Source organism: Limulus polyphemus, unplaced genomic scaffold (genome assembly GCF_000517525.1).
Source record: "Limulus polyphemus unplaced genomic scaffold, Limulus_polyphemus-2.1.2 Scaffold9794, whole genome shotgun sequence".
NCBI classification, from domain to species: domain Eukaryota; kingdom Metazoa; phylum Arthropoda; class Merostomata; order Xiphosura; family Limulidae; genus Limulus; species Limulus polyphemus.
The window spans coordinates 151-8872 of record NW_013675404.1 but is presented as its reverse complement, the minus strand read 5'-3'; positions in this window follow the sequence as shown (position 1 = coordinate 8872).

Here is an 8722-nt window from a genome sequence, read left to right as displayed (position 1 = left end):
AATTTTAATTTTTGTGTTTTGTAAATTTTGTACATTTAAATAAGTTATCTATTGGTTTAATTTAAGTGGCTATTGTTCGTCCCGAACAATACTAAAGGAAGGGGCAGCGTTACGACAGCAGAAGTCACGTGACTCTGGTAACACGTGATGAGTTTCTAGAATATTCACGAAGAGACGAGATGTACGGTTTTTGTATATATAAGACCGGTAAGAAGTGACGGCAACGATGGAATTGAATTGCAGACAGAGATAGAGACGGACAATTGAGTCAAGTGCGGTAAAATGCGTGAATCGTTCGTTGTGAATTATAGCGTTTGTTTAAGTTAAACTGACTGAAATTAAGTGTATTGCAAAGTTGTATTGAGAAAGAATAAACTAGTTTTATTTAAGAAAGGATTTATAGTGCTGAAGTGTTTCGGGAAGAATTTCTACGGAAAATTAACCAACAAACAGAGACATAACAATATTACTAATACTATACTATTAATAGTTAGTTTAAAATATCTATAAGTGTGGGAAGTAAGTGTAAACAGTACTATTTCTGAGCAATCTTGAACACAAATTGTTTCTAAAAATCCACGTTTGGAACACACTTTTCTCGATTATTTGGTATTTTTAAACGTTTTGATAATAACATTATCTTAAGAGCAAACTTTTTGTAGTTTCATTAAAATTCATTTTCATATCTGTGTATGTAAAACAGAGTTGTATCCAGTAGAAATTTTTTAATTCAATTTCATATCTGTGTATGTAAAACAGAGCTGTATCCAATACACAGATATGAAACTGAATTAAACCATTTCTACTGGATACAACTCTGTTTTACATACACAGATATGAAACTGAATTAAACCATTTCTACTGAATACAACTCTGTTTTACATACACAGATATGAAACTGAATTAAACCATTCTACTGGATACAACTCTGTTTTACATACACAGATATGAAACTGAATTAAATCATTTCTACGTAAAACAGAGTTGATTCCAGTAGAAATGATTTAATTCAGTTTCATATCTGTGTATGTAAAACAGAGTTGATTCCAGTAGAAATGCTTTAATTCAGTTTCATATCTGTGTATGTAAAACAGAGTTGTATCCAGTAGAAATGACATCTTGAGACTTGGCTTTTATGTGCCTTAATTTATAATAAATATTAAATTACCTTAATCATGAATATTAGCAATGTTTCTAAGAATCTCTGTGGGGTGTTGACATGAAATGGTCACAAAACCTATGTTTATTACCCTCATCCCCTGAGGGGTAGGGTGAGGGTATTGCAATTAGTTTTGTCTGTGTGTGTATCAATGTACAGGGAAGTTTTGCACAAAATGGGAAGTCAGTATGGGACATTCCTCCCCAAATTTGGTACAGAGCTGGATTCTGGATCACTCTGAAGCATTTTTTATAATGGGGAGATAGGACAGTTTTGGGTTAATAACTCTGTAAAGTGTGATCTGATTTGTACTAAATTTCATGGACACATTAAGGTTGAGACTCCTCACCACACTACAGAAAATGATATGGATAGTTGATCTATTTGGATCTGAGAAGGATTTTCTGAGTTTTTGAAGGTGACATTTTATGTTATCCAATATAAACACATGAAATCTGAAAAAGGAGACGTGGGGTGAGGGTAGATAATCTCTCTGATTACTCTTGTTTGTGTGTTGCTTTCCGTTAAAATAGGGGTACTAAACATTTTCATTTGTTGTTATGTAGGGTGTTTAAGGTGTTAGTTTCTGTGTACCTTATCATTGTGACATGTGTGAATGTAAAGCTGAGATTTTGTGATTTAATGTGAGTTCTAAAGAAAATTATGATATATTAAAAAGATTTTGAATATGCAATTTAAAGAAAGTCACAGTGGAATGGCATGTATCAGAATTACAGTTTGATGCCACCAAAAGTTGATTCAGTCCTTTAAAATGTAAACTTTTAATTCACTCATGTCAAGCAGATTTGTCCAGATCAGGACTTAAGAACTTCCAAGACAGCAATATCCCCTGTACTTAATGTCATTGAAAAACAAAAGAATATGGATCAAATTGTGGTACCAGGTGCTTCCTGAAAGAGACCTGCAACATGTCATACCAGTGTTGTGTCTCGTAACAGGTGAGAATCCATGAACACAAAAGTCAGTGACCATCCACATGTTCCAACCAACGGCATGTAAGATAATCAAGAAGGATATTAAGTCGGAAAAGTTGAAATAATTCACACACACATAAAAACTCTTTTCTTGACACATCCATTCACCCATTGCCTACCTCAAACAGTTGGAGCATTAAATAGGAATTCATGCTATTCCAAAAATACATATCAGTCTAGCCATCATGTAACAGGCGGGCCATGTTGGCTGGTCGTTGGAGCTTCGACTTTACTGTTAGTCACAAATAATTTATATTACGCTCAAGAATGCAGTTGCGAGTGGAGCACACAAGTCACTAACTCGAGGAAGTTTACAGTTAGATTAAAGAACTGACTCTGAGACTCAGGTTTAACATACACTTCAATGTTTAATATAACAATTTCTGAATAAACTTACAATACTTTGAAATTTCTTATTCACTTCAATAACTCTCTATTCAAATGTTACTAATCTACGCTCAACCAACAATACTTCTGAGTTACTATATGTTTCACTTCAATAACTCTCTATTCAAATGTTACTAATCTAAGTTCAACCACCAATACTTCTGAGTTACTATGTGTTTCACTTCAATAACTCTATATTCAAATGTTACTAATCTAAGTTCAACCACCAATACTTCTGAGTTACTATGTGTTTCACTTCAATAACTCTAAATTCAAATGTTACTAATCTAAGTTCAACCAACAATACTTCTGAGTTACTATGTGTTTCACTTCAATAACTCTATATTCAAATGTTACTAATCTAAGTTCAACTCAGAAGTATTGTTGGTGAAACATATAGTAACTTCAACTTCTAGTTACTTTCTTTGATTCAAGAGAGGAAGTATTGATTAGTAACTTGAAGCTTGAGCGATACATACTCTCTGGACCTTTCAGGAAAGACACTGGTGTGGCTGTTCCATACATCACACCTTCTGACAGCAAGAACTCGACTTCTGATTTGTTGCAGGATGCTGGTTCTTAGGTTTCTGTCGCAGAATTCTTAGGAAACCGGCAGCAATTCTCTTTGGCAGCTCAAAACTTGACTTCCAACAAACTTTCTGTCCAAAAATGGGGGTTGTTATATCAGTTCTCATTGGTATTCTTGCGACTTCCCAAATAGCTTACATGTCCACCAGCAAGTAGACCTGTCACTTAATTGGATGATTTTTCAGATTTCGTCATATTTTTTTGGAACCAAAAACAAAACCTTTCAATGACTGGCCATAGTAAGAGATAATAACTCAGCTGCCTTTTTACAAGTATCTATCCTCATCTTCTGAACATCAATACTACTTCAAAGACTCCAACTAGCCCCTTGTTTGGAAATTTTATCCAAGCTAATGTAAACAACTCCCATAATGATTTTCTCTGTTAGGCTGGCAATGGTCTATTAATATAATTCTCGAGTCCAGTCTCAAAAGAAGTTTGCATAAACATTCTCATGACCTTTTCTCTGCTGACTTTGACACAGCCTTGGTTTACACTTGACATTCTTTCTTTCTTGGTCAGGCATCATAAATGCATTAGCTAATTCTGGCACAATATTTCATCATAATGGGCTATACATGCCATCCCAGGCATATATTTTTCTCTTCTTGAAGCATTGTAAAATATCACAATGCTTCAATTAGGTGCAAAGCTTATGGATTACTGTGTGATGGGATTGTTGGAACAGGTGCTTGGAGACAGTTGTTATTGTACACTTGAAAGATTATGGAAAGCAAGCAGGAAGGAGTTGTGTGATATTGACATGACAGCTTTATGACAGAACCTTTTGCAATAGAAACTTACTGGAGGTGATAACATGGACCGTATAATAGTGTGGCTAGGCACCAATATGATTTTAATATAATGTACTCAACCTCAATTAAATTAATGCATAAGTGTTTGAAAGTTTATGCAAATAAGCTTGGTAATGAAAAAGTTGAGATTTTGTGGTGGAAGCACAAATGATAATAATTGCTGAATTTTTGCTAAAATAGTTAAATTGTTTATAAAATAACATAAAGAGGGAGTTATAAAGTTATTACTTTCAGTTTCAGTTTATTGTTATAAACAAATGATTTATAATGTTCGTTTTAATTAGTTTGACAACTAATAATTCGTTTGTTTCTGAACTGATTAGTATCAGAGTATAAGATTAAAAATGAGTTATAACAAAGTCACATTAGTAAATATATATCACTAAAGTATTCATTCATGAACACATTTTTATATGACTTTGTTGACATTAAATAATGACATGTTTGTCATAAACTTTTGGAAAATATAAAACTAGAAGATGAGATTTTATTATTTCGAATAGAATTGGACTTCTGTTAAGCCTGTAAAACTTAAAAGAAAACTTTGTTCTGAAATATAGCCTATATTTTTGATGGAAATATTGTATATAAGTTATAAAAACTTGTAATTTTATTTTCCTAAGTTTACTAAGCCATTGTATTTAATGTATGTCCTATTAAATTTATTTTTTGGAAATTTGGAATTTCTGGGACCAGTAGCTCCCAGTATCTTTCTACCATTTGTGTTTATTTCACAAATGTATATATTTCAAAATGTGTGAGGAAACATACAAAATGTTATCTGTACATACACATGTAAGACATGTTGAAATTAAACTTTCAAAAACTTTAGTATGAAAACCTATGAAGTTTGTCCAAAGGCCTGTTAGAGTTTTCAAGTATTTTTACTCTAACACGTGTTAGTTTGTAAAAACCACTGAATTAAATATTAGACACAAATTAGTGTCAACTTACTACACTAGGTGGAGACAAATGTATTGTAGCAGTACATGGGATAACTTAAGCCTAACTTTAGTAATTATTTAAATTTTATTGACATTTTTGCAGAGAACTGGACAATTTTGGTAATGGCCGATTTTTAATATTCATTCACAAAAAGTATAAAAACAAAAAATACCGTATTAACATGGTCAGATTTAGCATCCAGTTCCTAATTGATAATGATAGGCTTAGTAAAACCCTGAAAAGTATAAGTTTGTTGGATGAACTTTAACCAAAGTAGCTAAAGGCCTAGTACTTAATTATATTGCCTGTCGAAGGCTCGTATCATAAAATCACATGGGATTTATCTATAAAAAAAGTACAGGGACGTAACTAGTAGAAGATATATGGAATTTGCAATAATATGTATAAATAAAATGTACGTACCAGTTACTGAAAAACTTGCCTTGTATGATTACAAATTACAATTTGCAACTTTGTGCGAAAGTTAGTAGGATACGATGGTCTGAAAACTCAAGTCTCGAGATTTAATTATAGTTGTATTATGACTACATCATCTGAGGACAACATAGCATCACATACACAAGTGAGAAAAAAAAGTGATTTAAATCGAGAATTTGTTTAGAAGAAACAAGCAAAGATACTAACAATGCCTGATGTAGAAAACACGTTTCGTGTCCTTTGTTTTACGCAGTTGTATGAAACGCCATATTTTGATATGGATTAATTATTTGAAAACATATATTAATGATTTAATTTTTTTTTCGAAATTTCATTTGACAGCTATCTTCACTTTAAGTACATCAGTAATTACTTCATGAATAATTAAACTTTGTAATTTATGCTGAATTTTATGTGCAATTGTTTGCTTCGTGTATCTTTCATTTACATTACCCAGGAAAATTCAAAGTCGACTTGTCAGTTTAAAAATGTCACTAACATTTGTAAATTAACAAGCTGAGAAATGTGCCTAATCATTTATTAAATTTATTATTTATTTACAATTTATTATTTCCCCTTAACTTTATTAAACAGTTGTTTATTTGTTAAATACACGTCGACTTATGATATATACACGAAAATTTACAAATGTACTTTTCGTGATATCAAAGTATATGTTTATTTACTGCAGGGTTTTGTTGTTGTTGTTTTAGCGCAAAGCTACACAATAAACTATTTGCACTTCGTTCACCATATGGAATCAAATCCTGGATTTTAGCATAGTAAGTCCTTAAACTTACCGTTGTCTCGCCGAGGCTTTCCTTTAGATACGTGTTGATTAATAAATCAACGAGTGTACTTCTCGACTAACTTATCAGTTTTGAAGCAGCAGTGACATTGATAAATTGGATATACAATATATAAATTAAAAAAATATAATAAACTTAAATTGTAAAATTACATTTGATGCCTCAAAAACTAGTTTACGTCGCTGATTGCTTGGGGATAGCTTTCTACCTTTTCTTAGTCTCTTCAACATATTGTTGAATATACGTCAAGTATTGTTGACGTTCGTTGATATAACGACTGTTGAAAATAAGTGTATCGTAAAGTTGTATTTTTGTTAAGGTTACTTTTGATTTAGATTCCCACGGGCCTTTTTGATTATTTTTAGTGAATTGGTGGCCGTCTTTACAAATGGCTGCCAAATAGTCACTTCGCTGTGGATCTCAAAAACCTATCACATTTTTTAGACATAAGGCTAACTAAAAACCATAGTAGCGTTTAGTCCAACTGTTTGGTAGTCAGATCTGTTCTGGCTCTTGGACAAATAGTAAAGTTAAAAGAGTGTAGTTTCTATTTTTTTCAAGATAGATGAATCAATCAGTGTTTTTGTGAAATATTTCGATATGTGTTTGCTATTGCTAAGTAACCGTAGTCAACGGGTGGAAAACAACAGCAACAATGCTAAGAACTCATAGAGTGAAAGCAGAGATGGATGTGTAATAATATTGTTACGTCTCCGTTTGTTAATTAACTTTCCGTAACTTCGTTCTGACGAAACTTTAACTTAATAAAACTGGTTTATTCTTTCCGATTTATCTAAAATTAGTTGTGGCCTGCAACTACAATTACTTTGTGGAAATTGTCATTATTTTATGAATTGGCTCTTAAATTGTGCACAATTTTCAACATAAAACATATCATGTGTATAGTTACTTAAACTTCCTGCACTCTACATTATGTTTATGCACAAATATGAAACCCATAAACATGGTAAGTACTGCGCTCTGGGATTTTCATGAACATATTTTCATTTTGCAGTAGACAAGTATCCCAACGCCCTCTGCTGCTGATCTATATAATAAACTCACGTGTTCCTAATCTTTGTTCAGAGATATTTTACTTTTAGCTTTGCGCGAAATTCAAATCAAACAAACCGAATTTTGCGTAACTTACACTTTTTTCTAAGCTGTGTAATGATCCATACATAAGTAATATTATTTTTAAATAAAAGTTTTCCTCCCCCTTTTTTTTTACTTGTGTTATACTTGATTGGTGAATTTAATAATTGCTTGATAGATTAACAGTTTTGTGGGAACTTACGAAACTTTGAGATAACGTTAGTTCAATTACCAGATGTTAACATGTGCATCGTTATCTGTTGCTATGTGTAACGACCGTAACGTTAGAGGTGTCTAGAGCCTGGAAACTAGAGTTCCAATGTATCGTACTGGGCTTTTATCGTGACGTTTCCACAAGATATACCTTTTTTTGACACAGGAGGTTTTGTCATCCCACGAGCGATAAAACTTATGAGTAGCTAGTATTCAGTTATTTTGAAACCCTGGAGCTAACGATGTAAACAGCTCTGCGTGCGAGTTAGGTTCCGGTTCCAGCTGATAAACAGCAATATCGAATTTCTTGACAGGATGTTGAAAATCTTGGTCACAGGTGACTTTAAAACCCAAGTGTAAGTTAATTTCCGTAACAACGCCACATGAGTTTATGTTATCTTTCATTGCGAAATAAGTTTGTTTAAATAAAAGTCGTATCTCAAATTCTTCGTAGAAGGTGAGGAATATTATTTGGACGTGTTAGGTGTGAACTCTTAACGATTACATTTAAAAGTTTACAGATAATTTTCACTCATCGTTTTTCAAAGCGTATTGATCGGTTTTATATATATATATATATATATTAAAGAAGAAGGACCTTAAACTTTGAATTGATATAGAAAAACCACAATGAGGATATAAATAAATAAATAAATGTTCCAAAAAGGTACATTGGAACTGGATGCATCAGCTTGTATTTAAAAAAACTCCCAGTGACCAAATGATAAGTAATACGGGCAATAAGATGAAGGTCAAACGAAAAACAAACAGCTACCATTAAAGGCGAGGCATGGGAAGGCTGGGGGAGTTCAAAACAGTGGGGGCTGATTTAAAAAAGAAGGTAAAGATCAGCCTATACAGGAAAGTAATGTGGTCAGAAAAAAGTCAAATGACAGAGATGTAATAAGGGTGGAGATAAGGTCTGAATATAAAAAAATAAGATTAAGAGCATTCGTGTAGACGGTGGGTACTGTTAACTGGTTGAGGGATGACCATTCCTGAAGTTTAAAGTCTCTGACCAAGACCTCTAGCCTATATGACACATGAAGTGTTGTTAAGAATTACGATGCCGTCTGATTTTCGATCGGGGGTTTATCTGATCTAAACCATTTGTAACTAACACAGATTTAAATTCGATTATCACATTATTATTACTGTAAATGCCTATATCATAATATAGTTACCCACCTAACTTGGACCAAGAAACCATGCACTGCTATCGCGTTATTTCTTCCTTCATGATTCTGTTCGTGGCACTGATGAAACCAAGCTTATAAA